Source organism: Phalaenopsis equestris, unplaced genomic scaffold (genome assembly GCF_001263595.1).
Source record: "Phalaenopsis equestris unplaced genomic scaffold, ASM126359v1 Scaffold000513, whole genome shotgun sequence".
Lineage (NCBI taxonomy): Eukaryota > Viridiplantae > Streptophyta > Magnoliopsida > Asparagales > Orchidaceae > Phalaenopsis > Phalaenopsis equestris.
Genome location: NW_018164953.1, coordinates 2,774,614 through 2,784,974, shown reverse-complemented (window position 1 = coordinate 2,784,974; position 10,361 = coordinate 2,774,614).

The following is a 10,361-nucleotide window of genomic DNA, read 5'->3' as shown; positions in this document are numbered from 1 at the left end:
CTCAAGCTTCTCCTCACTTTCATATATATATATATAATATTTCAATTTTATCAAATTCATACTAGAATTTGTAAATATCATTTTAAAACTTATGATTTAATTAGCTTACAGCTACAAAGGTATCATTAGCATAATAAGCATATATTGAATTTCCACATGTATAGCTTTTAATCTTTAGCTTGGTTGTGGATGATTTAGTTATAATGTTTGCCTTTGGTTTTTCGATTGGATTTTTCATTAGTTCTAAGCATTTTGCTTTGCATGGAATTATATGTACATATTTTAGATTTTATCTTTTACAAATTATTTTATTTTTTTGGACCCTAAATGCTTACTTTAATTAGTATCATACTGTGATTATTTTTAGCATGGTTGTGAAAATTAAATCGAATTGCTAGTTTGAAAGTAAACGGGTATGAAGTTCGATTTGGTTTCTACCAAAAATTGTCCCCCACATCAAATTGGCAGAGCCACATCTAATTGGCGGTTCAACCGTCAAACCAAAGAATTCATCCCAATTTTTAAGATTCGACAAGTTCCTTCTTTTATTAGTCTGATATAATTTTATAACATTTTTTAAATATTACTTATATATACAAATAAAAAAGTAATAATCCTTAATATAATAATAGCATAACTAAAAAGAAACCCTATTCCAATTTCTTTTGTGAAAAGGTGACGTGTCCCTCTTGCAATCCTAATCCCTTCGTTAGGCTACTTATAAGCTCTCAGCCGTCATTTTGTCGATCATCGAGTCCATTAATTTTAGAAAGATATAATTTTAGTTTTCAGGCCAACCTTCTTAGTTCTAGGGTTTTACCATGCCAGGTGATAGTGATAAGAAACTAATCCCTAAATCTTCCTAAATAAGTATTTATCATATCATATTTTATTCATATGGATTTAATTTGATTATAACATAGTTGATTTAATTAGACTTTTTATCTATTATATTTTTGTATTTTAAGTTAGAGTTCTTATGTGTAATAAGGTGTAGCCATATTAGGCTTTAATGTTTTGTGATCTAAGTTTTTTATTTTATTTTAGTTTTGTATATGCTTGCACCATTTCAGTTTGGTCGGCTTCAGAATTACTAATTTGCTCCAAATAAAATAATTATACATGATGGTTTGTGATTTATATAGTTTTGAATTTGAATTTATCAAGAAAAAAAGTTTGAATTGTAGTTAATTGCTTTGTTGAAGTGAAGGAATTGTTTGGTGTTTATCTATGTCAAGGCCAAACATTTATTTAATAATTAGTCAAAATAGAGGTTTATCTATTTTAGGCTTACTTTCGTGTTGGACAAATAAAATTTGGAGCTTTTAGTCACGAAATAGCTATATTTTGTTATTGCTTTAAATATAGGTTGACCTTGCTTGTCTTCGGAAACTCTTCACCAAGAACTTTAAGCTTTATCTACTAAGGTATTGTTAACAAGTTAGTATCTTTTTAATTATTCCTTAAATAAATATAACTTTATCTTATCTCCTGTCTCATTGGTTTTTTTTTTTTTTTTGAGAAATGATATGCTTCTAACTGAATATAAAAATATGATCCACGAATAGTTATGATATTCTTATACTGCACATATCAATGAATGTTGAGTTTGTCTGTGTTTTAAATTTTGATCACTAATTAATGAAACAATCAATCAGAAAACTTTCTATCTTTCAATTAGAATGAGCAATTACGAATAATTATTTGTTCTAACTATGTTTTTGAATTTTTAAAATAGGTGTATATCATCTCTTGGTTAGTTTGAGCACTTTTTCACATAGAGTTGTCAAACTTTAATTCTTATTTTTGAAATAAAAATTTCTATGTTAAAGTTTTGTGACGCCTATTATGAAAGATAGCACTTTAAAGTTCAACCCAAGAATAATTATTCTCATTTTTTTATTTATATGAAATAGATTTTCTTGAATATTTGAATATTGAATTAGGTTAGAGTTAACAAGAGCCATTTTGGAATTTATTACACTTGTTTATTTAAATAGCAATCATTTAATTTATTTCTTTGCTAATCATAGGGTAGAATCATTTGAAAGTTGGTCTATAGCTTCTTTTCATTGTGTCTGTGAGAAAATTGATCCGGTATGGAATCATTTTATTAAAAATATATAATCTGACGGAAAGCAATAGTATATGTGCTTGCATTATGGAATTATTAATTAAAGTGGGGGTATAAATAGAATAAAATAAGATATTATGAACCTACTTTAATTAATAAAGCATCCTATATTGTTTGTCATCAAACATGATAAAAATTTAAAAGTACATGAGGAAAAAAAACAGTACCAATGGAACAGAGAATGCATATACCAATATAAGAAAATCTAAGAAGTATACATAAAAAAAAGTGCTAATAGGGCAAAGAATACATATAACAATATGATGAGCCTATCAATATTAATGAAGAGTAAGGAGGTTCTTCTCCATATTAGTAGTAAAATTCTATTGTACATGAAAAATTTATTGATAAATGAAAGAAAAAAGTATACAACAACAACAACAAAGCCTTAATCCCACTATAAGGGGTCGGCTACATGAATCTTTTTTCTTCATTGTTTCCTATTTAGTGTCATATTTGCATTTAGCTCTAACAAATTAAGATCATTTGTTATACAATAAGCCCAAGCCTTCCTTGGTCTACATTTGCCTTTCATAACACAAGTCGAATCTAAAACATCTACTCTTCTAATCGGATCAAACATCTACTCTCCTAATTGAATCATCAGATGGTTGACGTTTAATGTGACAAAACCATCTAAGACGACTTTCTCTAGTTTTGTTTTTGTTCGTAACTACACCAACCCTATCACAGATATATTCATTTCGCATTTTGTCTCTAAGTGTAAAGCCACTCATCCACCTAATCATTCTCATCTCGGCAACACATAACTTATTATTATGCTTCTCTTTTAAAGGCCAACATTCAGCGCCATAGAGCATTGCATGTCTCACCACTGTCATATAAAATTTTCCTTTCAGTCTAAGCGGTACTTTTCTATCACACAAAAGGCCTGAAGCATTCCTTCACTTCAACCAACCAACTTGAAGTCTACTATTAACATCTCCGTCTATATTACAATCAACCCGATCCACCTGCTGATCAAGGCGACGATGAAATAGTTTGGGATTTAATAATTTGATCACCCAAATTCACACTTATGTCAATAGAGCTACTAGTACTAAAATTACATTCCATGTATTTAGTTTTAGTTCTACTTAAATGAAGGTAGTTCTACTTAAATGAAGGCGTTTAGACTCCAATTTAGACCTCCATAATTCAAGTTTTTTCTGGGTTTTTTCTCTCATTTTATCCACGAGAAGGGTATCATCGGCAAGAAGCATACACCAAGGTACATCCTCCTGTAGATGTCCAGTAAGACCATCCATAACTAAAGCAAAACGATATGGGCTTAAAGCCAATCCTTGATATAATCTAACAGAAATAGGAAAATATATGGATAATCCTCCTTCAGTTTGAACACCAGTAACAGCTCTAGTATACATATCTTTAATGAATTGAATATAAGTCATATCAACATCTTTTGTCTCAAGAACTCTCCAAAGGAGAACTCTCCAAAGGATGCTTCTCGAGAACTCTCCAAAGGATATCTCTTGGAACCTTATCGTAAGCTTTTATCAAATGTAGATTCTACAAATGTAGATTCTACTTATTATCTCTGAACTTTTTCATCAAACCTCTCAATAAATGTATAACTTCCATAGTAGACCTGCTCGACATAAAACCAAACTAATTGTGAGAAATTTTTGTATCATGTCTTAACCTATGCCCAATTACTCTCCCACATAATACGTAAGACACATCAACTTAAATTCTATATAATTTACACACTCTTATCCCCTTTATTCTTGAAAATGGGGACCAAAATACTCTTCCTCCACTTCTCAGGCATCTTTTTAGCTTTTAAAATAATATTAAAGATTTTAGTAAGCCAAGAAACTTTCAAATCTCTTAAATATTTCCACACTTCAATTGGGATATCATCATGTCCTACAGACTTTCCTCCCTTAGTTTTCTTTAAAGCCTCCTCAAGTTCTTTTTTACTAACGCAACGGTAAAAATGAAACGTTTTATTATTATTCACAATATTAAGATCACTAAGGTCGATCGTATTTTCAGAAACTTCATTAAAAAGTTTATCAAAATAACTCGCCCATCTATGTTGAATATTTTTTTTCTAAGAAAAATACTTTTTGATTTTCATCTTTAATACACTTTACTTGATTTAAATCATTACTTTTCTTTTCTCTTTATTTGGCTAGTTTATACATATATTTTTCACCATTCTTAGTATCTAATGTATTATAAAGATCATTAAAAGCAGAATTTTTAGCGTCACAGATTGTTCTTTTAGACTTCCTGCGGGTTGTTTGATATTTTTCCCAGTTCTCTAAGCTTTTACATTTAAACTAATTTTCCTAACATAACTTCTCATATTTTATCTTTTCTTGCACATTATTATTTCACCACCAACTATTTTTATTTATTAAAACTTTTTATTTTGACTTTCCAAGCACATCTTTCGCTACTTATTTAATAGTGTTTGTTACGTTATCCCACATAACATTTGCTTCTTCATGAACATCCCAAATTTTGAAATATTAAATTTTACTCATAAAAATAATTTTAGCTGTCTTTTAGGTTCCCTCATCTAATTCTATGATGATGAGTTCTAGTATTCTTTATTTTACAACTGTTCATCTTAAAATCTCAAACTAGTAGACGATGTTGGGTACTTAAATTCTCACTTGGAATGACCTTACAATCTCGACAATCTCTTCTTCTCATAAGAAAATAATCAATTTGTGTTTTATTAGACTCACTCTTATAAGTAATAGGATGCTCATCTCTTTTTTTGAATAAAGTATTAGTAATAATAGAATTATGTGCTAAAGCAAAACCTAAAATAGCTCTACCTTCTTCATTAGTTACTCCACAACCATAGCCACCATGAATATTTCTAAATTCTTCTACCACTCTACCGACATGTCCATTTAAATCTCCTCCAATAAAAAAATATTTCTTCAAGAGGTATCATTTGTATTAAGTCTTCTAATCCATTACATACTTTATTTTTAGACCCTGTATCTAAACCTACTTGAGCAGTATAAGCACTTATAATATTAAAAATCTTAGTATCAATGATAATCTTAAGGGTTTAATTCTATCTCCAACTTTATTAATTTTTACAACTTTATCTTTCAAACTCTTATCTATAATTGCACCTATACTATTTCTAGTGAGACTCTTGCCAGAATACCAAAGTTTCAAACCTAAATTATCAATCTTCTTAGTCTTTTCTTCAACCCATTTAGTTTCTTGAATACATAAGATATTAATTTTTCTATGAACCATAATATCAACTAATTCTATTAGTTTACCATTGAGAGTACCTATATTTCAAGATTCTATCATAATATTAGTTTCATTAGTTTCATGAAATTGAGAAGCATATGAGCATTTAAATGAAAGAAAAAAGTATATTAAATTGAAATTTATTTCGCTCATTGAATAAATTCTTTATCTCAGTAATCACTGAGAAGCGTATGAGCATTTAAATAGACTGTAAAGAAAATTTGTTTGATAATTGTTAGGTGATTTTTTAATATTTATGTTTTGTTCAATGTTTTGAACATTTTTTATATTGAAAACGTAGTTGAGATAATAGTTGTAGTTGGTCATAATTATTAACTACCTTCATATCAAATAATGATTGTTAATTTGCTAAGATATTATAAAGATGGTTGTGAGCTTCTTGTTGACTCTTATAAACATCAAATGAAATACTTTGATTGTTGATAAGTGAATAGATATTAGAAATAGAAATGTTGATAGACTTTTTGGTTCACCACCCACGATGATTAACTCTTTTAATTAACAACTTCTAAATTAAGAAAGATATTATTACTCTATAAATCATTGAGAAGATTGATCCAAAAATTATTGTTCAACTAGTGAATGATAACATAGAAAATTTTAAAAACATGAGAGCTATTGCATGAAAAATACTATAGTATTTGTAGTCTCATGAGAGCTATAGCACGTCACATGTGACAAAACTTGCTAAAAGTGCATGGAAGATAATAATATTTTATTAAATTCATATTTTAGTATTATCTTGGTTAGGAAAAAAGTCATAGTTTAAAATAGTGTTTTCTAGAAATATTTATTTTGCTACAAATTTTATTACATTGAAAACTGTGCATTAACATAAAAATGATTATCATATATTTGCTAATAGTGGGTATTATATTGACTTAAAATTAGCAAAAAATAATAAAAGTAAAAGAAACATATTCTATAATTTTAGATAATAAATTCCAAAATGTCTAATCATACTATAAAAACCACAAATAATTTGTTGGTCCATTGTGTTGTGTATTGCTACAATTTGATTTAAAGAGATATACGTAGCATACCTCATTTGGCAAATTATTTTAAAAATGTATCAAGGATAATATTATTTTATTAGAATCATATGTAAGTATTATTTTGGCTAAGAAAAAACTAAGGCATATTAAAATAATGCCTCTCAGAGATACTGATTTTGTTATAGCTTTTATTACATTAAAAAGTATGTATGAATATAAACATGATTTACAAACATTTAGTACTAGTAAGTATTATAATGATTCAAAATTGGTAAAAAAGACTAAAGAGAAAAAAAGTTGATTCCCTAATTTAGATAATATAATGATCATTTGATCATATCAAAATTATCAGAGCAACAAATATCATTATTATGGGTTATTTTGGAAGAGTGACCATCTCTTAGCTATATATATGATAGCAAGAATAAAGTAAGGGAAGTAATTAATAACATATTCAAAAATATAAAGAGCTCATATACAAGTCATATACCAACATTTTTAAGATAAAATATGATGAAATTTTTTGTCAAGTTATCAACTTAGGTGCATATTAAAAGTGATGCAAAGATTAGTTGAACTTTTTTATAATAATTCAATTGCGCTCAATACTTATCAGGTCAAAAGAAATGCAACCTCGTAAGTGGTTCAAGTTTATATTTATAATATGGAGTCTTTTTTAAATTAATTAAATATTAATAAATGTACCGATAAATGGTGGAAAATGTTCGCCTCTAGTACTTCGTATTTTTAAAAATTGGCTATTCACATTTTTAACCAAACATCTTCTTCATCTTCATTTGAGAAGAAATTTAAAAAATTTTTGCAAAAATTCATATGGAAAAAGAAATCATCAATCAAAGACTAAATGATATGATCTATGTTAGATACAATCTTAAATTAAAAAAACATGCATGCTCTTTAATAGAATATTTTATATGTCAACATGCTATTTTTTAAGCTATAATGATAAGTTATAATCTAAGAAAACCTTTTTTATTTTATATTTTATTAGCAAAACAAAAAAAAAATGATCCATTAATATATGCAAGCATTGAAATAATAGAATTTTGAATGGTGGACAATAAACATACTACTAAGCTTGATTATGACAATTTAGATAGTAAATTCATAGAGAGTAGTAGGTAGTTTTTATTATTGAATAATTGAATAGGCAAACAAGTAGTAGATTTTGAATCATACTTATACTGATCTCATGTGTAGATACGGATGAATGCGTAAATAATATAAATGAAATGTTTGAATGTGACGACGTAGATGCATTTGGTGAGGCAAGTTTTGAATAGATAACTTCTAAAAGGGATCTTTCAAAGATGCAACATTTATGGATGAACTTTAAATTTTTTTGATTTAAAAATACATCACTTGTACATGTTTGAGGTTTGATAACTTATATTTTTTAAAAGAAAACTTTTGAGTATTAAACCTTATGTTTTTTAAAATAGAACTTTTGAGTTTTAAATTCATCAATTAATGATGTATCATATATGTTTAATTATGATGTTTTAATTTATCATGCTTTTTTTTATATGGAATGATATTTATTATAATTTGTAAAATGTTTGTACAATTGAAAATTAGATAATACTCATACATCTTAACCAGATTATGCTAAATTGCTTTTATAATAAATTTTTTTTTTCAAAAAACTAATTTCTTAAGGGAAAAGTATGGATTAATTCAAAATTTTAAGAAAAGTTAAAAAATAAAAAATTATTATATTTTTATTTAATTTTTTTAATTAATAATTTTAATTGATGGTAAATTTTTGCAGCCTTGTAGTTATTTAAATTATTTAATTTGATAATTTTGAGCCAAAATGAGACGAACATGAACAAACAAATTTTTGTTTGTGTTCGCTCATTTATATATGAGTGCAAAAAAAATGTTTGAGTTCTACTCGTTTGCTTAGCGAACGAATTAAAAGTGAGCTATTTAACGAGTTGAACACGAGCTCTTCGCAAGCAATGAGCCATTTTAACAACCTTACTCCTCAGTGTTCTTCGAACCTACGCAATGTTCGGTTCTCCGTTTCTGGCATAAAAAAATTTCCTTTCGCTATGACACACAAACACATGCCAACACTTTGTCTTCCCTTACCTCTCTCATGAGGTCGAAGTGCCTTCCACAAATAACTGAACGCATTTTCTGGACTCACCTTAGCTAGACTCCTCACATCTTCTCCTCATTGATTACTTCTCTCTAATTGCTTCCTCTCTCATTTGAGTGAGACATCTGTTTCTTAAGAAATAATCGTCGAGATGTTTAGTTCGAATTGACATTTCCAAATAATTTTATTTTATTTTTGTTTTTTTAATTTATTATTACAATATATCATTCTTATAACAATTTTGTTCTCGAAATTAATGAACTTCACAATACCTATTTGTTATGTAGATTAAACAACAAGTCATCAACTATCCACAAATCTTCAAAAAAGTTTAATTTTTGTTAAGTTATAACAAAAATATAGATATGAGAAATCCAATATTTGAAGTAACATAATTCTCAAAAATCTCAAACATAATAGCATAACTAAGAGAATACCAAACTTTTGAAATTAAAGTACATAAAAATACTCAACATCAGATAACCAACATGACACCCATATGACAAACACCTATCAAACTCTATGCTCTACGCATAAGCATGACTGACAAAATATTATTCAAGTTCTTCATGAGTTAAAGAATAAACTCTTTGTTGAGTGTTCTGCTTCGGTTGCTCCTTACGAACAATAAAATAAATTTTGAGACATTAAATTATTAGTGATAGAAATAAAATAATTAAAATTTAATTTTATTATCTGATCGTCTGTTCCGAGCCAAAAAAAAAAAAGAATTGGGGCTCACTGACATACACTTTTGGTAGGGGAGTATTTTCATTGGTTCACTGTACGTATTTCTGTGTACAGTGAACGTACGTAATAATTTTTTCGTCAGTTCCGCTTTGATTAAGTCCAAGCTCAATACCGGTGATTGTGACAAATTAATATTTAAATAAATTTGTTATTTAATATGCCATCAAGTTCAATTTTTAGTTCTAACACCTGGTTCAACCTCAGCTCAACTTTTGAACCTTGAAAAAATCACTCCTCTATCAGTTTAATGTTCAGTTTGATTTTCAAAACCCTGCTATTTAGTTCAAAATTGATAATATTTGATTATTTAAATATTATAAATGAGATTCATTTAATATTTCATTTGGATTAGATTTTATGTCTCAAGCACATTATTTTAATTTTTTTACATTACATGCAATATTTAGGTGTTAATATCATTAATGGCTACACCCTATCTAGAATTCATGATAAATTATTTTGATGATATCAAAAGAGAAAGAATTACCATATATATTGGTATACATCACTTGTTATATTAGGTAAATGCTTAAACATAGAAGGAAAATCATAAACTATTGACTCAATGTACCTATTATGTAACTCATTAAGGATTTGATAATAATAAATCTTATGTCATACCATATAATGGTTTGTTAAGTGTTTAGTTCAAGCTAATCATTTTTTAATAACCATAAGAACTATAACATGCAAGAAAATTGCATAAGTGGCACACAATTCTAATGTATTTACATATCTCACATCTAAACTTTCACATGAAAATACATAAGAATTGTGGGCTGTGTATGAAAATGACCCTTTTTTTTAGTAGTAGAAAAGGTAGAGCAAAGTAAAAGAAAGGATATCCTCACCAAGCAATTAATGTTGATCCTTCCATGCAACCTACAGAAACAAAAATGCATTCTGTTATTGCACAAATATTATTTTCTAAACAAACTTCACTCTGAATAGAAAAAAATTTCTCCTTCAGCAAGCAAGAGGTAAAAATCTCTCTCTCTCTCTCTCTCTCTCTCTGCTTTTCTTCCTTGACCCTCCACACCCCCCCAAAAAAAAAAAAAAAAAAAAAAAAAAAAAAAAA